The sequence below is a fragment of the Vombatus ursinus genome, unplaced genomic scaffold (genome assembly GCF_900497805.2).
Source record: "Vombatus ursinus unplaced genomic scaffold, bare-nosed wombat genome assembly UNPS02014820.1, whole genome shotgun sequence".
NCBI classification, from domain to species: domain Eukaryota; kingdom Metazoa; phylum Chordata; class Mammalia; order Diprotodontia; family Vombatidae; genus Vombatus; species Vombatus ursinus.
In genome coordinates, this window is record NW_020954598.1 from 18,831,039 (window position 1) to 18,855,396 (window position 24,358).

At 46.6% G+C, this 24,358-nt stretch overlaps 1 protein-coding gene across 4 annotated transcripts in view; it reads right to left on the reverse strand.

Moving 5' to 3' along the window:
* PRKCD (protein kinase C delta) overlaps positions 1-12,482 on the reverse strand; it is a 59,540-nt gene extending 47,058 nt beyond the window's left edge. For 3 of the 4 annotated variants that reach the window (XM_027837242.1, XM_027837241.1, XM_027837238.1), the window contains exon 1: positions 11,435-12,482. The gene's annotated coding sequence lies outside the window, so the exon portion shown is untranslated. Of the gene's footprint in view, positions 1-11,426 lie in introns of all 4 variants that reach the window. The other variant, XM_027837239.1, reaches the window with a different exon arrangement.
* Between the last annotated feature and the right edge of the window lie 11,876 nt (positions 12,483-24,358).

The window sequence follows — 24,358 nt, forward strand, 5'->3', positions numbered from 1 at the left end:
CTATCCAAATATACTCATATACCATACCTATCATATACATATGCCACATACCATACACCCCCAAACCACATATCCACACACATCCAAGACCAAAACAAATTATATTACACACACACCCACATACAACACCACACACATACCACATATATCACCCTCTCCACAATCACAATACTATTTACACAACCCACACCGCACATCTCATAGACATATACCACACACTCTATATACACCCCACATACAATACCACACATGTCTCATTTACTGTACAATCTTCCACTCACATATACCATATAAACATAACCACATATGACAAATATATACATGAAACATACTATACCATATACCCAACAGTGGCCCATATACCTCACATGTCACACAATATACTGCACACACAAACATGTACCATTCATGACATGTACATGACATGTACTGATACATGACATGTATCATTCACTGCTTAACGACCACAGATGGACAGGTCTTGAAGGGATCTGAAAAATCCAATCTAACCCTTTGACTTTATGGAGGAAAACCCTGAAGGCCAAAGAAAGGTTTGGACTTGCTCCAGCTCACACAGCCAGTAGCAAGGCAAAAGCAGACCCCTGGTCTCTGCTGGGACAGTTTTCCCTGCACCCCTCTTCCCATCTTCTCAGAACTGCTGCATCTGATCCTGTCAATCCCTCACTCCACTTAATGCATGAGTCACACCCTCTGGCCTGGCCCTAGTTCCTGAGGCCAGCTTTGCAAGAGGCTCAAGGAAATGATGGCTTCTGAACTTAGGGGCAAAGTCTCTGACTATTCAGTCCAAGGTAAGTTTCATCCAGAGTGGGAACATGGTTCTCTCCCTTTTAAAACTGCAGAATCATAATAGCAAGCTAGCAGAAGCCCGAGGGGCCCAGGAGCACCGAGGAATTCTGGGAAGAGTGAATGTTTGATCACTGTTATCATCACCAACAATAATAAGTGCTGATCGTTTTTATCTAGCACCAGACCAGGGGCTCTTAGCTGCTTTTTGTGTCACAGACCCCTTGGGTGTTCTAGTCTGGTGAAGTCTATAAACAGCTTCTGAAAATTATAGTGTTATTTGCATAAAATTAAATACATAGGATTACAAAGGAAACCAATTATATTGAAATATAATTATCAACTTTAAAAAAAAAAACAAGTTCACAGACCCCAGGATAAGAACCCTTGCATGATACAGTTTCTATCCCAGCATTAAGAAGGCCTAGAATCAGAACCATAGAAGCTAGAAAGTTAGGCCCTTGGAGATTATCTGGTCCAGGAGTGTGGAACCTGCGGCTTGAGGGCCACATGTGGCCTTGAGGCTGCAGGTTCCCCACCCCTGAATTCTAGTCTAACTGCCTCATGGCACAGTTGTGGAAACCAAGGTCCAATGAAGAGAAGGGACTTGTCCAAAGTCACCCAGAAAGTTAGTGGCAAAAAAGAACTAGAAATAAAGTAAATAATCAATGATCAGGAATGGCTAAATATATTGTGGCATATGAATGTAGTGCAATATTATGGGATATAGGAGAAATTTAGGAAATGTAAAAAAAAAATCAATATAAACATCTTTTTAAAAGAAAGTTAGTGGCACAGTTAAGACTAGTATGACCCCAGAGAAAATGTCAAGAGGCCTCATCTCTTGGCATATCCACCAACTGACCCACACCTATCCATCATGGATGTTCTCACCTTCTGTCTATGTCCAAAGAGTCTTCCAAGACCAAGCTGACGTGACCTCAACATCCCAGAACTTCTGTGTGTCTGTGTGACAAAGCCGTGTGCCTACCTCAATGTGTGAAGGTATATGATCATACATCAGTGTTGAGTGTGTATTTCTCTGTGTTTGTGTCTTGCCCTTCTTACCTTTCTTACGTCTCTTACAACAACATCTTACAACCAGCCCCTTGACTCATCCTAGTTCAGGCCTTCACCTCTTACCAAAACTACTGTAGAAGCCCTGAGTCAAATCTCTCCCTTGTCCAATCTAGCCTCCACTCAGATGCCAGAGCAATTGGCTGAAAGTGAAGATGATCATGTCAACATCTTCTTTCAATAAACTCCAAAGGCTCCCTATTACGTTGAGGATCAAAGAAAAACTTCAGTTTGACACCTAGATCCCTTCACAACCTGGCCCCAACCTACCTTTCTAGACTCATTAAACATTATTCCCCTTCTTGTACCTACTGTTTCTCATATACCACATTCCATCTCTGTCTCTGTTCCTTTGCATGGGCTAACTCCATTCCTGGAACCTGCCCCTCCCACACCTTTGCCACTTAGAATTCCTAGTTTCCTTCAAAATCCAGCTCAGGGGTCACCTTCTACATGAAATCTTTCCTGATCCCCTTAGCTGCTAGTGTCTTCCTTCTAAAAATGGCCTGAGCTTGTATCTTCTTCATATGTACATATATTCATGCATATATATGCACCCTCAAAAATTACCTTTACCTTGTGTATTTCTTTTGTATGTGTAAACATTCATACATATATCTAGATATACTCTCCAAAATTACCTTGTATTTTGTACTTCTTTTGTATATGAATATATCACACATGCATATGTATGTGTACATGTGTATCATTCGTATATACACACAACATGTACACATGTGCCTGTACATACATGTGCAGTCACATAAATGATAACTGCAAACATATATGCCCACATATAAATATGGATATACATGCACCTTGTCTCCCCTGGTAGCATATAAACTCCTTGATGGCAAGAATTATTTTATTTTTTTCTTTGTACTCTCAGTGCTCTGCACAGTGCCTGATACATAGTAGGCATTTAATAAATGCTTTTTGGTTGATTATGCACATGCTTTATGAGTATATAGGTAAGGGCTGTATTCTATTGTCTGTGAGTGTGTGTGTGTATGTGTGCATCTTTGGGTATGATATATATATGTGCCTATGTATGTGATAAGTAAGGGGTAGCAGGGAGGATGACAGTGGCACTGTCCTAAGACTAATTAACTTCATTAGGTAATGAAATTCACATGGGAAATGGAAAAGAAAGGAAGATCTGAGGCTGGACCTATATATATACTTCCCTTCCTCCCTCCTTTCTTCTTCCCTCTCTCTTCAGCTCTATTTGGAGAAGCTGAGAATTAAGTTCCTCAGAGCAAAAGGGAGAAGTAAAGGGGGGAAGTGGGGCAGGGCTGAACCCCTCCCCCCAAGTCTTAGGCCTTGGAGAGCCACACCTCTTCTCCTCTCCCCCTTTTCCCATCCCCCAGCTGCCTGAATCACTAGAATGAGACTTCCCAGTGGGGAGCTCCCTGCCTGGCTCTTTAGGCCATCTGAACTGTGCCCAGCTTGACACTTCGAGATATCCCCTCTTCTAAAGATCCTGTTCTCCTACGATGATCCTAAGCATTCCCAAGCCCTCTAAGATTCAGCATTGTCCCCTCCCTACGTTCTCAGGACCCCATCTTGGGTGTCCAGATTCCAGGAAAGCCAATCCAGCTCCTGGGCTCTGGATCCCCAGATTGCTGTTCTGGTTCTGCCTTGGTGGGGTGTACCAATGGTCAACAGGGGAAGAGAGGAGGAAGAAAGGAATAGGGAAGAAGGAATGAAGGAAGAGGGAAGAGGGAGGGAAGAATGAGAAGAGAGGAGGGAGAGAGAGAAAAGTGCCCTGTAAACTTCTGTTCTGATGAAAATAAAGGTGTCAACATTGCTCTAGTTTGGGAGACAGGATGTAGTGATGGGGATATCAGTTGAAGCATTCAGTAAATATTTTGGGAAAACTGTAGTTGAAAGAGCACACAGGACTAGGCATCAGAAGGCCTGCCACTCACTTATTATATGACCTCAAGAAAGCCACTTGATAGCTCTGGGCCTCAGTTTCTCCATCTGTAAAATGAGAGGGTTGGACTAGAATGATCTCTACGGTCCCTTTCAGCTCTAATAATTTATAAATCTATGAAAAAAGTTTAATGTACATGACAGGTTTTCATTTTGTTCTCTACCATCTTTCCACAGAAGAAAGAGATTGTGCTAGCATTTCAATGTTAGATTGTGGGTGGAAGACCCAAAGCCCACCAGCAAAACAGGGCTTCTGAAACGGCTGAAAGTGAGCCAGGGATTAAGTCTAGTCCAAAGTGCTCAGGTAGGCTGATCCCAAACCAGTACTGGGTGTTCTGGGACAGCAGATACCATTCCCTCTGGCCTGGGGGGCAGGGAAAGAGCTCCAGGCCTAGAAAGAAGCATGCAGCCAAGCATGGTAAGGAGGATAAAGGGAGGGATGCTTCACCCAGCCGGCTCTGAGTGGTTTTCTTTGATAACACTCTCTTGTTCTGTGTTTGTGTGTGTGCAACCTTACCCTTGACAGCTATGTTACAAGTCTTCTTCATTGTGACAAACACCCAGAAAAGAGGGGAAGAAAGGGCCAGGTGACAAAAGTGGGGACCATGAAGTGGAGGGACAGAGCCAGAGGGCTCAACAAGCTCAAATTTCTGACAAAGTTTCTAATTGAGTAGGAAGGAGAATCTGAGAGAAGAGTAAACATCTCTAGGTAAGACTTGGGAAGGGATAGAGGCCCCAGAAAGTTGACACAACCAGCAAAGTCCCCACTCTAAGCTGCCCTTCACACAGAGCATCCCACCCTCATATGTTAAAGATACATTAAAATCCTTGGTAACTAGCACATAAATGTATCCTCAAATCTGTTGAGATGATATCAGGATAAGGAGAGACCAGGGCAAGATAGAACTAGTCAGGGAAGACTTCCTGGAAGAAAAAGAACTGGGGCATTCCCAGGGAAAACTGCAGAGTAGCAAGGGCAGGAATCCTGCTTTCTTTTTCCCTATCTTTCTGCCCTTCTAGGACCCCCTTCTCTTGAAATCTGCCATAGATTAGACAGGGATCATAGCTTAACAGAATGTGTCTTCCCCGACGGGATTAGCAAAGGTTCCTGCAAATAGTAGGTGCTTAATAAATGTTTGTTAAATGAATGAATGAAAGCTTCTGACAAATTTGTCCACTCTGAGCTATTAGTGATTTGATATGCTACTCTTCTGAGGATTAAACTAAATTGGCATTTTTCAAAAGCATCCTGGAAAGGGCAATGCTTAGCCCACAGGAATGAATTGGTAATGGCAGAATTTACAGCAATGGTGATAGGCCAGTGGAAGAAAGATATGAAGTTTCGATCCTTCCCATGGTCTTTTCAAATTCCATTCCATTCCAGTGGTCCCCGCCTATTTACTTCTACTTACTTCTCTTATACTGTGGGTTAGCCTAGGGGGTAGGAAATATAACAGAGAGGCACAAAACCAGCTAAGAAGGCATTCAGAGAGTCAGCAGACTGGGGCTGGAGTGCTTCCCTTGGCATTAAGTCACTCTACGGCCTCCAGCAAGCTATTTCCCTTCTCTGGGCTTCAATTTCCTTTTATGTTCGGTGAGAAGCTTGCTCTCTACTTTCTCTTCTAGATGTAAGTGTCTGATCCTAGGATGATAAGGTTCTAACACTCTAAGAGTCTAGCATCCCCCAAAGTACAGCCCCTCCTTCAGATGCAGAACCCACCCTTCCCTCTCCAGCAAAGGGAACCTGCCTAAAGTTCCTTTGCCCACATGGTTGGAGAAGCAGAGGCTGGGGGCCACAGACCAACAATGAGTGCAGTGTTTTACACACAGACGGAAAGGTAATATGTTACCTCAACAACTTCCTCCTCCTTTTCCTTTTATCCTACAATCTTCCATCCTTCTCCTCTCCAGCCTACAACCTCCTTCCTCTAAACCAGTACTTGGAAATCCTGAGGAGCAGGACGCCCAACCAGAACCCAGCAAAGGAGCCACATATCAAACATAAACTGCCTAAAAGTTACACGAAGAGGACACCAGCATCCTAAGCCCAGGCAGCCATCTTCAAACCCATCCCAGCATCCCAACCTTGGCCAGCATCCTAGGGCCCAACACTCTAAACCAATAATCGGAGGCAAATAACGTGGCCTGCTTCCTCAGAGGGCTGGTGTTTGACATTAAAAGGGCAACGAAAAAGAAACAATGAGAAAGCAAAATTGCTCAGGAACTGAGGAAGCCCCTGGATCATCATTACCTGTCGTTCCTGGCTAGGGTCTCACTCTTTGTCCAAGGTCCTTGTATAGCAGGTGATTTTGAGGAATAAGAAAGATACAGTTGGGGCTGGCACTAGCTGAAACCAAAGGGCATCCAATCCCCACCAGACCTTCCGGGTCAAGACAGAGAGAGGGTGAGTAAGATAACCTCTTCAAAAATACCTTTCGAATCTACAAGTAGAGGGGTAGAAAGGAGATCAGACTAGGAGGTGGGAGATCTGGATTTTTTCTAGTCTTTGTTCTGTGGCTGATTTGCTGTGTGGCCTTAAGTAAGTCACTTACCTGTACTGTCTCATTTTACACATCTAGAAAATGAAGGAGGTCGAATTAGATTAAATTATCCTTTTTTTTCTATCATGGACCCCTTTTACCTTCTAACGAAAAGCCTAAGGGCCCCTTCTCAGAATGTTTTTAAATGCATAAATTAAAATACATAGGATTACAAAAGAAACCAATTCTATTGATGTAATCTATCTAACTGTGTGTCTATCTATCTATCAAAAAAACAAGTTCACAGACCCCAAGTTAAAAAGCCCTGGATTAGATGGTTTTTAAGGTCTCTTGATTCTGATGTTCGTTCTGTGGTGCCAAATCTTTAATGAACACCCCAGCCCTGTTACTGGGCACTAAGGGAGAGATAAAGATAAATAAACCAGAATCCTTTCTCTCTAGGAGTTCCAACCAAGCCAGGGAGAGGACACAGGGCAGTCAAATGCTGAGCACTGAATGAACCACTCCCCAGTCTATAACCTGATTCTCACAGCCATCCCCCAAGCCACAAACACTTGCATAACTATCTCCTTTGCCCTAGTCCAAAAGGCCACAGACCCAAACCCAAGGGCACAGCTGTATTCACTGGCTTAATATTTCTCCTTTTTTTTTAACTTTAAATTATTCTAACTTTTAATTTAAATTCTAATGATCTCTTCCTGTTAAACGGTGTCAATCCCCTGCAGCCATAGCCCAGAATCAACCCAGAATAGGCTATTCTCCATTATCCAGGGCCTAATAACCCAATGTGTAGATTACCCAGATGTCTAGTTTCCCTTCCTGGGGTTAACTTCCCTCTGTAATTCTCTTAGTAAGCCAGGCAAAGAGATTCTGGGAGCATAGATTTAGAGCTTTAGAAAGAGCCTATAGTCCAATTCCCTAAATTTGAGGGTCAGATAGGTGAGATAACTTGTTCCAGGTCATCCAGGTAGTAAAAGGGAGAGGTGGAATTTGAACCAAAATTCTGGGACTCCAAATCCAGTGCCCTTTCCACCACGCTGGCTCCTGGGACCCTAAATCTAGTGTCCTTTCTACCATACCATGTTTGCTCCAGTCTACATTAGCACTTGGGAACTGTGGACTAGAGTGAGAGGGGCAAGAAGGAAGGAGGGCAGGGATCTCCGACAAGAATCAAGCCTAGAACCAATCTTGGCATTATCTAGAGATTTTACTTTATGAATCTGGTTTTCCCTGTACCCAGTACCTATGTAATTATAGTCTTCTACATGTCTCGGCCCTGTCTCCTTATCTCCATTCACATCACGGCCATCCTAGGTCAGGTCCTCATCACTTCTTGTCTGGACTATCTCAAGAGTCTATTAATTGGTCCCCCAGTCTCCAGTCTCCCCCCATCCCCTGCTCCCCATCTCTATTCCCTCCTCCACACAGCTATCCAATTGGAATTCCTAAAGCTCAAACTGGACTGTGTGACTTCCCTACTCCAAAAGCTCCATTGGTTTCTCATTGCCCAAAAGATGAAATCCAAATTCCTCTCTTTGTGTTTTTGGTTTTTTTTAGGCAATTGGGGTTAAACGACTTGCCCACAGTCACACAGCTAGTAAGTGTCAAGTGTTTGGTCTGAGGCCAGATTTGAACTCGGGTCCTCCTGACTTCAGGGCCGGTGCTCTATCCACTGTGCCACCTAGCTGCCCCTAAATTCCTCTCTTTGGCTTTTCAAGCCCATCCCAATCTTGCTCCAACTGACCTTTCCAGGCTGATTTCACTGTGCTCCTCCCAAAGGCTTTTTTCCAGCCAAACTAGCCTTCTGGTTGTTCACCTCAATCAACACTCCATCTTCCACCTCAATGCCTTTGCACAGGCTGTCCCCCAAGCTTGGAATGTACTGGCCCCTCATCCTCAGAACTGCTAGTTCCCTTCAAGGTCAAGCTCAATGATGCCTCCTACCAGAGGCCTCTTCCGATCCCTCCAGTCAGCTGAGCTCTTCCCCAGCCCCCAGGAAATAACAGTATTTATTTATCTGTGTACATGTTTCCTCTCTGTAAAGTCTAAGTTCTCCAAGGGCAAAGACTGTTTTGTTTTCCACATCTGACTATCCCCAGAGTCATGCACAGTACCTGGAAAGTTGTGGGTTTTCAGTCCAGACCTGCAATTTCATAGGCATGATGAAACCCTTTTTTATCAATGCAGATCTCAGTCAATAAACATTTATTAAGCACCTGCTATGTGCCAGGCACTGTGCTATGTGCTGGGCATATAAAGAAAGGCAAAAGACAGTCCCTACACTCAAAGGTATAGCTGGGTGGCACAGTGGATAGAGCACAGAGCCTGGGGTCAGGAAAACTGAGTTCAAATAGGCCTCAGACATTCTGGGCAAGTCACTTGAACCTGTTAGCCTCAGTTCCCTCATTTGTAAAATGAGCTGGAGAAGGAAATGGAAAACATTCCAGTATTTTTGCCAAGAAAACCCCGAATGAGGTCACAAAGAATTGGACACAGTGACCAATCACAGCAACTCTGAGAAAGCTCATAATCTAATATGAGAGACAACATGCAAGCAAATACATAGAAACAGGAATAGGAAATAATCAAGAGAGGGGAGGTGCTGGAATTAAGAGGGAGTAGGAAAGATTTCCAGTAAAAGGTGGGATTGTAGCTGGGCCTTGAAGGATTCACAGAGACAGAAGATAGACACAGACAGAGGATACTCAGTCACACTGGACACAGGGAATTGGGGCACGAAGAGATGGGATGTGGAACAGGCACAGAGACACGTAGGATGGAGTGACAGGGAGATAGGGCAAGATGTGAACCTGAGTCTGAGGCCCGCTCTCCTCTACACCATGTTTAATGCTCATTGAACTGTGTGATCATATTACTGAGAGACTAACCCCAAGTCTTTCCTAAACCTTCCTTTCAATACAGGTCAGAGGCCATAGCTAGGGTACTCAAATCTCCACCCGAGAAGCCACTTTCTCCAAGCATTGTGAACACACAGAAATGCAAAGACACACACACACACACACACACACACACACACACACACAAGCGCGCGCACGCATGCACGCACGCACACAATCCCAGAATAAAGCGTGGAGTCACACTCTCACAGAGAGTAAGTCTCATACACTAATACAGCAGGTATTTGCACAGTCATGCACACTCACACACACAACCAGACATACCCACACAGTAACAGTCACTCAATCACGCACAGTCACATTCATATTCACTGCCTCCCACACATTCAGTCACATATTCGCCCTCTGCTGGCCTGTCAGCAGGCACTCTGGTTCAAACTACGCCTACCACAAGGAAGCCCAAATGACCTGGGTCTCCACCTCTCAGTGACCTGGTCACAGGTTGCTACAGCATGTCTGGGGATACGTTGGGAAAAAAAGGAAACCACACACACACACACACACACACACACACACACAAAGAGTCAGGTGGATACATGTATAAATTCACCATGTAATGTCTACATGGATAAATTGCCCCGATACCTAAATTTCCAGCAAGATTCAGAGACAAGAGACAGACATAGACATAGACAGAGGAAACTCAGTCACACTGGACACAGGGCACAACTGGGGCACAAAGAGATGGGACATGGAACAGGCACAGAGACATGTAGGACAGAGTGACAGTAGTCACGCAGGAACAGAAAGAACACAGACACAGAAAAATGCAGACTCTACCGAGAGCTAGATGGACACACATAAAGAAACTATACAGGGAGAACCCCCAAGAAAATTCACCTAGATGGTGGTGAGAAATTCCCTAGCCATAAATCTTTCCCATTGCTGCCAGTCATGGGAGGGAGGGAGAAAAAATGGTCAGATAAGGACTGACCCTTTTTCTCCACTTCCCACCAAAACTTAGAAATGCAAGGGATCATGCATGATGATGACTTCCATGTGTGGGAGTAGATGGGTTCATTCTCTACACCCTTCCCCCCAACACATAGACAGAAAATTCATCAAACCAAGAAGTGTCCAGACTTCCCTTCCAGAGGTCCAGGATGAGCCCCAGATCTACTGGTCCAGCTGAAATAGGGGGTACAGCTGTTCAGGAAAGGTGGCAATAGGAAGATAAGAGACAGGGACAGAGAAAGAGTCTAGGGCACAGAAAGGAGAAAAAATTGGAAGAAGGAAGAAAGAGACCTCAGGCGCAAGAGGATAAGAGATGTAGAAAGCAGGTAGTCACTTTCCCAAATTAAAGCTCTCCTCCTTTGTCTTGACAGGAAAAGGAGTCAGATATAGGATAAGAAGAACATTATATAGCTGGAAGAAGGGCAGAAGGAGAGGTACTAGGATGGAGGGGATATTGGAGGAAGGGTGGGAACACAAAAGAGGGGGCAAAGGAAGAGAAGCCCAAGGGGATAAGGGGGACAGAGTGGTGGGTGGGACAAGGTAAGACCAAGCAACAAATGAACCAGTATGGCAGGAAAAACACGAATGGTTGACAATGAGAAGGCAATGGATAAGGGGGCATAAGTGAGGGGATCAATGGATGTGGAGATGACAAATGGAGGATAATGAATGTGGGATGATGGATAGAGGTAAGTGGAAAGAGGATTAAAGACTAGATGACAATGAATGAGGGAAAATACTGGGATGATAGAATAGGGGACGTTGGGTGGGGGACAACAGGAGAAAATGAACAGGGATGATGCTTTTTGCAGACAATGATGGGGGAGATGATGAGTTTGGGGTGAAATGAATGAGGGGATTATGGATGAGAAGACATGCATGCATGGAAGATGATAAATGGGGAAGGGGGTGGAAAATGCCCGATAAAGGAGTTATCAAGCTCCTGGAGAGAGAGACAGAAGTCTTCCTCGATCAAGAGAAGAGTGACAGAGACGCAAGGAGACTCCTGACAAATGAGAAAGCCTGAAGAATGCTCACTGCGAAGGCAAGGCAGCAGAAGGGGCCATCGGCCATAGTTTTCACTTAGTTCAGCTTCAGAAGGGACCCGAAACTCCCAAAGTCCAGAGCCAGGAGACTGGTAGCCCTGACTGCCCTGAAAAGACCCGGGTTCCTCTCCCAATCCCCAATCCCGACGGGTGAGGGGTTCTTAGCCCCTCTCCCAGTTCCCTCCTACCTCCTCACCTTCCGGTAGCCAAGAAAGGAGGGTTGCCTCTCCTGAGCAAGGGGTCTCTCCAGGCCCGGTAGCCTTCCTCGTCTGCGAGGGTGTATCCCGGTCAACGCGGGCCGAAGCGGTCTGGGAGAGCTCTCTGCTCTGGGACCGGGGGTGGTCTCAGGTGTGTGTGTGTGTGTGTGTGTGTGTGTGTGGTTCTCTGCTGACCGTTCTCACGGCCCCCTCACGATCTGGGACTGGGCGGGAGGGGATGGAGGAGGATAGGGGGTGGAGAGTCTCTTCTCTTAGTTCCGGGGGTGGAGAGAAGGCGGTGGGGGTGGGGGTGGAGGGTGGGGGGGGAATCTGTCTCTTAGTTCCAGGGGAGTCTCGCAGCCTCTAGGCTCTGCGCGCTCCAGAGGGGGGGGGGGGGGGGGGGGGATCGAGAGGGAGAAATCTCTGGCTCTCGGCTTTGGGGAGTGTCGAGGCCCCTAGGGTGCGTCTCGGCGCTCCAGGAGGGGGGCGGGAATCTCTGTCCTCTGGAACTTGGCGCTCAGGAGGTCGGAGGGAGTCTCAGTCCAGGAGCTTGCTCCGCCCGTAGGGGTGGAGATCGCTGGGTTTCTGGGGCGTCTCGGCCTGGGGGGGGGGGGGGGATCGCTAGGTCCCCAGAGTGCCTTAGCCCTGGGGGCGGAGGGATCGCCCAGTAGTCTGGGGTCTCTCCGCCCTGGGAATTGGGGGGCGGACGAGAACCTCTAGGTCCCTGGGGTCTTTCCGCCCCTGGAGTGGGGGGATCACTCAGTCCAAGGAGTCTCTTCCCTCGTAGAGTGCCTCGGTTCTGCTGGACGGAGGGGCAGCAGGCTATCTTTTGGCCCAGGCGTCTCTCGGCTCTGGCTCCGGGGAGGAGGGGAGAGGGGCGGGGGAGTGGATCTCTCGGGTGGTGAAGGGGTATCTCTTCGCTTCTGTAGGGAGGATCTCACAGCCCCAGGATCCCTCTGCTCTGGGGCCGGGGGAGCTCCCTCTCTCGCTCGGTTCCGGGGCCCGGACACCGCCGCTCCGGTCTCCTCTGGCTCCGGGTACCGTCACACAAGGAAGTGCGGAGTGGGGGGCGGGGCGGCCGAGACCTCACCCAGGTGCTGGGAACCCCGGCGACCCGCCCAGTTCCGCCCAGAGCCTCCAAGGGCCGCCTCCGAGGCCGGCCTGGAGCCCGCCGCTCACCGCGCCCCTCCCCTCCTTCTCCCGTTCCTCAGCCGAGGTCTCCCTCCTTCCCTCTCTCCCTCCTGGCCCCTCCTTTCCCTCGGCCCCCCAAACTGCAACTCTGCTGCCGCCTCGCCCCATAGGCTGTGTTTCGTGTGTGTGTGTGTGTGTGTGTGTGTGTAAGGGTAGAGAGTATCTAGCTCCTCCGCAAATAAGGTTGAGTCCTCTATCTCCTGTCTCAGTCTCTTAAGAAGTCTTCTGACTTTCACTCCTGCCCACCTCGGAGTCTCAGTCTCTATGTGTCTCTGTTAAGTCTATCCTTACCCATTCCCCTCCATGTTTTTGTTTCTGTCACTGTTTTTCTAGCTGTGTGTATGTTCTTTCCCCTCCTTTTTCCTCTGTCCGGTCTTCAAATCATGGCATCATACAGCTGCGGGGGACATAGTGATCTTTCTCCCTGTGTCTGTCTTTTTCCTTGAATGTGTTTGTCTATGTGCCCTCCCCCTCCCCCCCCCCCCCCCCCCCCCCCCCCCCCCCCCCCCCCCCCCCGTCCTCAGTCTCTCTGTGACTCTCTTACTAATCATTCTCCCTCTCACCAACAGTACAGAGATTTGGAACTGAAGAGTGAACCATGAGGAAGGGATGTTTCTTGGCCCACAGCCTACCTCCACTCCCACTATGGAAAGATTCTCTCTCTCTCTCTCTCTCTCTCCATCCCATCTCCATCCCCATTCCCATTCCCTGCCCCCAGACACTCCCTCGGTGGGGGACAATCTATTCCCCTCAGCTTGAGGATTGGAGGAAGCGGTCTTATCTCAGTTTTGAGAATATAGGGAGGGAATGAAGAGGGATCAAAGTTCTCCGCTCATTGTTCCTCTCTCCTCCTAGCTGCCAAAAGATTCCTGAATCCACCACCTAAGTCTCAGAAATAAGTACTCCAGCCTTCCTGGCTGGTGGTTCCTCCCTCCCACCCCACAACCCCTAAACTGATCAATAGAATTCAAACTTAATTACAGTGATTCTGGGAGGAGAAGCAGAGGCAAGAAAGGTGGAGATTTTATCCCAATTTTGTGCTAGGAGGGATTTTTGTCCATCCTTCAAATCCCACCTCCTCCATGAATCCTCCCTGATGAATCCAGTTCACGGTGAGCTGAGAATTACAAAATCATGGAATGTAAGAACTGAAAGGAACCTTGGAGAGCAGCCCAGTTATTTTACAAGTAGGATAACTGAGACTCAGAGAGAGGAAGTGACATGACCAAGGACTCTTCTCCCTGAGCTTTCACCATACTTCTGTATTTTATTTTCTTGCATCTCCCTGAGTGCCTATGTTGAGGAACTAGACACACAGCAAATATGTTTATGTTGAATTGATTGATTGAACTCAAACTAAAAGAAGCCAAAATACTGCTCTAAGAATGAATGGCATCAGACAGGTGTGTCCAAGCCCATGTTTAGGCCACTGGACCAGCCAGAGGCCCCAGCTTAGGGACATAGCAAGAAGGTTAAGGAAGGCCCAGGTATTATCCCAATTGTTTTGGGGAATGGGGGTGAGGTGGGAACCTGAGGTGGGCATGGAGAACAGGACTCAAATTTTACTTGTACTCATAAACCCCTAGGGCCAATCTGCCTCACAGGACTCAAACTTTATATGTAGTCATAAACCTCTAGGGCCAATCTGCCTCAGACAGGGAAGGTCAGAAACCCAGAGATGGAAGGGAATGCCTACTCTGATTCAATTAGATCAACTCTGAGTAGGTTAGGCTGTGCAGGGGCTCAGGGCCTCTGGGAAAAGGACCTCAAAGCAGGGTTTTCCCCATCTCTCCTACCCTGTTCCCTTTACCCAACTTGCCACTGAAGGAGAAAAGCATAGCTGGAAAACTTTGAGGGTAATAGTGCCTATCCCAGGGTAAATATGTGCTCCTCTTGGAAAAGGTCTGGAATCTGACTTTTCCTGAGGATTGGGCTGCCCTGGAACCTCAAGGTCCCACCCTGTTTGTTTCTCCTTCCTCTTTCTTTTTCATTTTCTCTTTTCCTTTTGATCTGTCCTGTTGGAATGCACTCTGGCTTCCTCACCTCCCTTCAGCTCTCTCCTAGCAACTGCAGCTTTACATCTCAGCAAGAGTTTACAGGGAATGCCACACCTTCCCACTTCATTCATACCCCCCACCCCACCTTGAACATCCCTGCTCTATGTGCAAGGATAACAGCTCTGACCTGGACTGTGTGTGCAATTTTGTAAGTGACCAATCTGGGGGCTAGGGTTTCTTTGACTACAACTTTTCCTCGGTCAGTACTATGTATGGGATGTAGATCCCATAGGCTATTCCCAATGAGATAATCCATTAAGAAATGGGGTGACTTGATCTTTCAGCCTCTTTTGTCCATGGAGACTTTTAATGAGAATCACTGACTTACTTTTCTCCAAGGATCTCTATCTCTAGTAGAGATCAAGAAGATTCCTGAAAGGACTGTCTCAAGAGAGGCATACTCTTGTTTGGAGGCAGAGGACTAGACAGGATGACCTTTGTAGTCATCTGACAGCACTGGTCTTATAGTCATATCACAGGGTTTAAATCCCTGCTCTGACATTAGATGTGTGAGTCTGGGCAAGTTATTTAAATGCCTTTGTGTCTTAGTTTTCTCATCTGTTAAATAATAAAATAATAAATAAATCATATTAAATAAATAAAAATGATAAAATAATAATAATATTTACCTTACAAATTTTCTAGAACTGTTGTGAGGAAAGCCCTCTAGAAATGGGAGCTATTTATTTAAATCACTGTCATTGTCATCATCAACATTCTCAACTCTCAACATTCCCAGAATGGGCTGGAAGAAGCACCCTGAAGAGGAAAGGGTTTTGGATTTGGAGTTAGGAGTCCTCCTAAGTCTGCTACTTACAACCTGTGCAATGATAGGCAAATCACAGATCCTGGATTTCCTCATTTATAAAATGGGGAGGGAGGACCTTCAGAGAGTAATGTGAGGATCAAAGGAGATCACAGGATCATGGATTTAGATGTGGAAAGGATCTTAGAGTCCAACCCCATCATTTTACAAGTGTGGAAACTGAGGCTCAAAGAGTTTAAGTGACTGGCCCAAAATCACAGAGACAGTAAGTGGCAGATCTGGGATTCGTACCCAGGTCCTTTGACTCCAACCATTCTCTGCCCACCGACCCCAGTGTACCACCATCACCAAAGTCTTGGACTAAGACAGGGTCAAGGTGTGAGGCAAAGGAAATGGGATTTAGAAGAAGGGAGTAGCCTTACACTGATGAGGCAGGTAGAGCAACTCCTATTACCAGTCCAACAAGGATCAGCATCGATCCTTCAGCTCTACAGCTCTTCCTCCATGCCCCTATGCTGAGTTGAACACATAAGGGAAAGTCCCCATGCAATTCAACTTTCCACTTCAGAGCCAGAGCTAAGTGAATCCTGGGATAGTCCTTCTAAAAAGTCAGCCTTGATTATCTCCATGATGGAGCTGGTAGGGCCAATCGTTCCTCATGATTAGTTATTTCTCAGTCTCTTTCTGCTCCTTTTCTTTGTCTCTATTCCTGTCTCTTACTTTTTCCATTCCTGTCCCTATGTCCAACTGTCTGTTTTTCACCGCATCTGTCTCTATCCCTGTCCCAGTTGCACTTGGGGAAGAGGGATGAGATGGCTAATGCTTCAGGGATGGGACGTTCCCAGAGGCTGTGGCAAGATGATGGCATTTGGGCTGGGGGAATCAGATAGTGAGAGGGCCATGATGAAGACAGTCTGTCAACTCTGAGGAAGGACCTCTCTGAAGAAAAGGGCTAACCAGAGTGAGATCCAGATGGAATCCACAATGAGAGAAGGTCTCTGCTGAATCAGACACTGGGAGGAGAAGCAGATACTTTTTGTAACTTGAAATGATGTCTCATACTTGACCCTAAGTCAACCTGATAGTAATTGCCCCTGACACAATACTGAGACTAGAGATAGGGGGCAGTTGAGAGGAGCCGGGGAAAGGCCCTGGCTGATGGATAAATAAAATAAAAAGCTACCCAAGATCACAATACCCAAAGATACCCCAAAAGAGGCATCTGGAAACAGAAGGGGGTCAGTTTACAAACATTGATTTTAGTACTGTCTCTGCCACATCGTGTGAGCAGGGGAAGGTTTTTTCCATTTCTCTGTGCCTCAATTTCCCATTGGTTAAAAGAGAAGTTCGAACTGGAAGGTCTCTTCAGGGTCCCTCCCAAATCTCATATTCTATGATTCAATGAACCAACAAGAAAGACAGAGTGGACACTCAGGGGAGGATTTACGGACCGTGAGAGGTTTGGGACCTTGGAAAGCAAGTCTGAGATTCTCCTTCCCAGGAGAGCTCTTGGCTCAGGACACTTCCTATACCGCCAACCCCCAATTTGGGTTCCCTCATATCTACTTTGTATGTTTCTTGTATATGCCTATAAATATCCATGTTGCCTCTCACTATTGCATGAAACTCTTTAAGGTCAGAGAATGCCAACTCTTGACCTGCCCCCCCCCCCAAATAGTGCCTGGCCCATAGTAGATCCTTAGTAAATGCTTGTTGATTGATTGTCCAGCCCAGAGGCAGGGGGCTATATAGATCCCTACTTTTGGCCCTTACCCATTTGCTTCCTTATAACCTTGAATTTCTGGGAAACCTCTATGCTCCCCTCCCAAAAACAAAAGTTTGATTAGAGCAAGGAAGGTTATTTGGGGACTGGGTTATTCACTTGCACCGGGGCTTCTCTTCTTATCAGAAAATGGTCCTTCACTCACACCCAGCTACCCAGGCATTACCTCTCTTTGTCCCAGGACTGGCTCCTGGGTTCCTTCCTCCCTTACCCAGTAGTTATGCTAGGGACAAAGGTCTCTGGTATTTAAAAAGGAGCTGGGGATCTCCAGGGCGGATCCTGACAGAGTTACCAGTCCTGCCCTCTCCCCTTCCCTCCACAAACCCGCTCTGGTCCTGATGACTCACTGCTGAGCCAAGCCAAGCTTGGGGGTGACTTCACAGTAGCAGAAACACCCATTTCTCTCTCACCCGACTTTCACCAAACCCTCCAGCTGCTGCCCCCCTCTGCTCTTTCATCTCCTCCTATCTCTGTTTCTGTCACTGCCTCTCCCCTTCTTCCTCCGCCTCAGTCTTTCTCCCTCCTGTCCCTGTCTCCTCCCTTCCCAGTCCTGCCCTCTGGTCCCCTAAAGATAGGCAGACACATTGTCAGACACACAGAACAAAGAATTCTGGAGCCAGAAGGGAACTTAGATGATTTCATCTACTCATAAGAGGCTAGTGGAAAGATCACTGAACTTCGGCCAGTTGGGTCACTTTGGACAGGTCACGTCTCTGAGGCTTCTTTTCCTCATCTCAAAATTGAGGGCAATAATGTTTGCACTAGTCACTTTAAGAAAACTGCTCAGTATACTGATATGTAGATTTAAGTGATGAAGGACAGAATAGGTCTGGAGAGGAAGGAGGAACAGAATCACAAATCTTGATCTCCCTCTCAGTAGCCAACTAGTCTAGTCTGCCCCACCCCCACTTCCCCAGTCCCTTCCCACCCACGTGGGTTAGAGGTGGGATTTGAACCTGGGTCTTCTGATTCCTGAGTTGGCACTCATTCCCCCTCTGCCTCTATGAATTTGTCTAACTCTAGTGGCAGAGCTAAGAGTAGGACCCAGATTTCCCAGTCCCCAGCCCATGATTTCTGCTTACACGAAGGCATAATGGTACAGCCTCAAGGACCTTAAAGCTAGGATTAAAAGTCCTCGGTTCCAGCAATGCCATTACTAGGTCTATATCCCAAAGAGATCAAAGAAAAAGGAACAGGACCTATAGGTACAAAAATATCTATAGCAACACTTTTGGTGGTGATAAAGAATCAGGAATCAAGGGATGCTCATCAACTGGGGAATAGCTGAAGAAGTTGTGGCATACGATTGTAATGGAATACTATTGTGTTGTGGAGAAAAGGGTGGTGGTTTTAGAAAAAACATAGCAAGAACTATATGAACTGATGCAAAGTGAATCAAGAAGGACCGGGAGATTATTGTGCACAGTAATAGCAATGTTGTAATGATGATCAACTGTGAAAGACTTGGCTACTCTGATCAATAAAATGATCCATGACAATTCCAAATGACTCACTATGAAAAAATGCTATCCACTTCCGGAGAAAGAACTGATGAACTTTGAATTCAAATTGAAGTATAATTTTCTCACTTTCTTTTTTTTTTAATAAGACTAATATGGAAATATGTTTTAGATGATTTCACATGTATAATTGATACCATATTGCTTATTTTCTCAGTGGGCAGGGGAAGGGAGAGAATTTGCAAATCAAAGTTTAAAAGAAAAAGGTTTAAAATAAATAAATAACACGTTAAAAATTTTGTTAAAGAGTCCTGGGTTCTAGTCCCGGCTGTTACTGACTCACTCTGTAACGCTGGGCAAATCACTTCTCTTCGGGAGTCTCAATTTCCTTATCGGTAAAATGGAGATAATTCCTGGCCTGCCTCCCTCTCGGGGCTGTTGTGAAGATCGAATGAAATTATGCATATGAAAAAGTTTTGGAAACTCTTAGGAGATACACAGAAGTGAGACCTGTATTATGCATGCAGACAGACATGCATGCATAGAGACAGACATACTCTTGCGCCCACACACACTCCGAAGTCCCGCGCTAAATTAAGAGAGACGTCCAAAGACCTCCCCTGGGGCACAAAGAGCCCCCAGCCCTCAGCTACCATTGGAGGCTATTTTTAGCCCAAGGCGAGGGAGTGGCCCGTATCCTTCTCGGTGACGCAACCAGTCGGAGCTATAAAGGCTGGGACGCTATTCCTGGACCAGTACCTGAGGGTTCTAGCCATTACTGGTTTCTCACCTGTAGAGTAGAGGTCGAGGTGGAAGAAGGCGGGCGCCCCTCTGAAACCCTGGGCTCCGGGAGGGCCCGGCGGAGCCAGAGACACCTCCTCTTCTCTGCCATCTAGGCCACTCCACTCCGCCCTGGTTAAATTTAAAGTGACGGATCTAGAGAGGGACAGAGGCAGAGAGTCTCAAAGAGACAGAGAGAGGGAGACAGAGACCCGGAACCCTAGAGGAAGAGAGCCAGGAATCCAAAGGAGATAGAAGGAAAGATGGAGAAACTGAGAGACATTCCCTCTACCCCCACCTCTCTCCTCCTTCCTCCCAGTAGCCTCGAATTTTAGGCTCAGACTCACATCCTTCAAAGACACTATTTAAGGAAGAGAAGGGAAGAATAAGGAGGGGAGCCAAGGTAATGGGACAGCTCCCTCCTTGGAACCTCCTTCCCTCATTCCCACCCCTTCAATTCCCAGTACTGACACTTTCTGATTCCTGGAGAGGGGGCCTGAGATCAAAGGTCACTAGCCCCAGGAGTAGTTGGCCAGCAGGCTGCTTCTGGGTGACCAAGGAGTCACACTACAGTGGGAGAAGGAAGAGGGACAGGTACAGAGGCAGGTCTCCCCAGTTTTTCAGAATTGCTGAGGAAAGAGAGTTCACAATTTCTTAGTCGTTCTACAGAAGTTCTTTCTGCAGTCTAACCTCTGTCCCTGAGCTGATGGTCACTTGCCTTGCAAGTGATGATGGGGATTTGGGGAGGAAGGCATGGTGCTGCTAAAGACAGTGGAGGAGGTTAGAGGGTTGTGTTTAGGGGCCCATTTAATCAGATATAAGTGGCCCTGTCATCAAGAGTCATTTAGACTTTTCAGAGTACTTCACTGTACATTATCTTAATTGATCTTGTAAGACTAACAGGACCAGACAGGTATTTTTTACCTTCATTTTACGCATGAAGGAACTGAGACCCAAAAAGATTAAGACCTAAATCACATTGCTAATTAGGTGTTGAGGCTGAGTTAGAATCCAGGACTTTCAATCCAATGTGGAGGTCTGTTCAGAGTACTTGGGTTTGTTTCTCTTTCTGACACTTACTAGCAAGCCACTTAAACTCTGAGTTTTAGTTCCTTAATCTATAAAATGTGTAAATTATGTAAAAATAATACTTGGACTACTTACCTCACAGAGGTATAAAGAAAAAATGTTTGTAAAATGACCACACTTTGAGAGCCAACCTAGATCTGCCCCAGGAAGATAAGGTTATTAGAGATGGGGCCACTGGTGCCTATCCTGACTACCCATGACAGCATTTTCAGGCCCATCTCCAGGCCCATCTTGTTGGAACTTGGAGACCAAGCCCTCAATATTGACTGTGTCCTATTTCCTGGACTTTGGGACAGAGATGAATTGGGTGGAGTTAGGATGGTAAACTAGATGACTTGGGGTCAGACCAGACCTGGACATCTCCCTTCTTTGGGGGAAACTGAAGGGGTCTGCTTTGGGGAAGCTGTGAGGCACAGTGGTTAGATAGAATACTGGACTCTGAGTCAGAAAAATTTGAGTTCCAATCTTACCTCAGTCACTACCTATGCGACTCTGGTCAAGTCACTTAACCACTGTCTGCCTCAGTTTCTTCGTCTGTAAATTGGAAACAATAATAACACCTATCTTTCAGGTTGTTGTGAGGATCAAATGAAATAATGTTTATAAATTGTTTTTTTTAAGCTGAAAATGTTACAGAAAAGCTACTAGCTTTGTTGTTGCTGTTGTTGGGGCCTATTCCAAGGTAGAGACAGTAGTTTGGGTTTCAGAAAGTATTCTGCGACTCTGATTCCTATCGATAAAGCTAGGAAACTCAGCCTGGGGGACACAAACCCTCCCCGACCTTCCTCCTCATCACATCCTCCCCTACCCAAATGGCTTAGGTCAGGCAGGTTTTTTTCACCATTTGGAGTCCCAGGAGTCAAGATTGTTAGATCTGGAAAGGACTTTCGAGTTTAACAAGTCCAGTCTCCTCATTTGAGCTTCCAAGACACCCTAGAGATCTCCTGGGGAGGTATAAAACCTTGAGAGACAGTGGGATGCACAGGGATGAGAGAACAGAGTGGTTGGACTGAGTACTTCTTCCCCGAAGCAATGCCAGGAGACCCAGGCAGAGAAATGGCTTCAAGACACCTAATTGTTGTCAGACCAATGGTTGAAGTGGGGCTCCCTGAAGGTTTTGAGGTCATCCTCCTCTCTGGGCCTCACTGTCTATCATTTCACACTTTCAGTCTCAAACACAGACAGAAATGGCTGTTCGTGTGTTTGTGTGTGAGAAAGAGGCAAACGATGCTAAGCTGATGGGAAGGAGTTCAGCTCCAAGCAAGCCTTCAGACTCACCTCCTTCTCTAATTAACCCCTGCTCTAAGGGTTGCCTTCCAAGATCTATTTGCAATCTATGGTTTAGCATTTGTTTGCACACTGGTTAGAAAGCTTTCCTGAGTCTTTGCGGGTGAGGGGGTTGGGGGGGTAATCTCTTCAGCTGCTCCCTCTCCTAACTGTGAGCATGGTTCAATAGGGATGGGGCTGGAGAATGGACCTGTGATATTTCATTGCTATAGGAAACTTCCAGATGAAGAAACTCCCTTTACTGAAGCAAGTTGGAGCCTTCTCTGTGACTTATAGTCTTAGAGAGTTTCCTGAGGTACTGAAAAGCTAAGTGACTTGTCCAGGGTCCCACAGCTAGTGTTTGAGGCAAGACTGGAGCTCAGGTCTTCCTGGCTTCAAGACCATTAATTCTGTCTTTTAAGTCTCTCCCAATACTCAATACGCTCAATCCAATCTACTCAATGGTACCAGTGGCAGCTCAGTTTTTTATAATGATTTACAAAGTATAAAGCTAAAGGGCTTTCCTGCAACAACCTTCTGGGGAGGATAGGACAGTACCCCCCCCCCATCTATAGGGTAGGGTCTCCACAAGGTAGAGTCAACAGAGTAGCCTTCCTTGTCCCCACCCCCAGCCAAGGCTCTACTTAGTTCTAGTTCATGCCAGGAGATGTGGGAAGTTCTCTGTAGGGATGGGGGCGAGGAGAGAATGAAACAGAACTCTGAAGGTTCCCCTTCCAACATCCAGCGAAAACTAAACTGGGGACCCTGGGACAGTATGTGTTTGGAGGAGAAATGAGTTTGCAGGGTCTGGGGCAAGAAAGGGCAGACAAAATCTATGATGGGGGGAGGAAAGTTACTAGCTCCTACCAACACTCATACAACTGTAAGGGTCAAGGATCTGCCTGACCCCTGCCCACTAGGGCTGCCCTCAAACCACCCCACCTCCTGCCCCAGCAGGTTGCTAAAGAGTCAAGGGAGTATACAGCCACAAATAACAGGGTCTGTGGTCAGATCCATGGGCTCTCAGCCAGCCAGTGCCAGGCAGCCTAGCTGAAAAACTGGGGCCAGAAGCCCGTGGAGGGCAAAAAAATTGTTATTTTGCCTGACCCGATGCTAGGGCAGACCCCTTAGGGCCCACTGTCCCAGTGCAGGAAATGGGGATAGGGGAGTATGAGCCTCAGAGCCTCTCCCCCCAGTCCCAGCAGGAAGACAGCTCTGCCCTCAGGCAGCCCTCAATTTGGGGGGAGAAACACAGTGTTGAGGGGGGAGACACAGGGAACCCAACCCCCACTCTAAACAAAGAAGGGCAGCAGGGCTCAAAACATCTGGAAAGAATATGGGGATGGTGGGGCAGCTAGGTGGTGCAGTGGATAGAGCACTGGCTCTGGATTCAGGAGGACCTGAGTTCAAATTCGACCTCAGACACATAATACTTACTAGCTGTATGACCTTGGGTAAGTCACTTAGCCCCATTGCCTAGCCAAAAAAAAAAAAAAAAAGAAAGAAAGAATATGGGGATGGGATCAAGTATCTTTGTCTCGCAAAGGTTTAGACCTGTCTCTGATCTCTCTGCCCCTTCAGTTTTTCCCCTTTCTTGAGGTTGCTCCTAGGCCAAGGTCTTGACTGTGTTCTTTGGTGTGTATCTGTAATTGTTCTCACATTGGGGCTCAGCTAACTACTCATTCCTTCATTCATTCATACGACAAACTTATTAAGTGCCTATGAGGTGAAAGACACAGGGCTAGGTAGAGGAAATATAAAGACAAAAATCAAATAATTCTGACCCTCAACAGATTCATATTCTACCGGGGGGATTTAATATTTATGTAGATAACAAAACAGAAAATGTATGTATACACAATAATTACAAGAGCAGCAACGAGAAAATGAGGAAAAACCTTGAATAGGAGGTATTCTAAGAGGCAAAAGTGATGAAAGAGAGCATTTCAGGGATGAAAGACCACTCTGCCAAAACACAGGGGCAGGAAAAGGAAATGCTGTGTATAGGGAGCAGCTAGTAAGAAGGCTGATTTGCCTGGAACAAAGCGTTTCAGGCAATGAATGAAGAGAAGTAATTTGAAATGACTGGAAAGATTGGTAGGTGGGAGCGAGATTGTAGAGCACTTTAAATGACAGTATTGGAAAGACCATTGGACTTGGTGATGTGAGACCTGTGTTCAATCCTGCCTCTGCCACGTCCTACCTGTGTGACTCTGAGCAAGTCTCTTTACCCCCCATGAGCCCCTGCTTCCTCATCTGTAAAACGGAGATAATAATACTGATAGTACTTACCTCATAGAGCTGTTATGAAGATGAAATAAGATAATGCATACACAGTGCTTTGCAACCCTTATGACCCTATAAAAATACAGTGATGCTGCTGATGGTCATAATGTCGTTATCCCTGCCCCTCCCTTCACCCCAGGAGCATTTAGACCTTAAGAAGTGGAGCCAGGAGAGGGTAAGGTTAACCTCAAAGGAAGTCTGTTGTCATTACAAAGGGCTTTGACATCTATTATCTAATTCCACAC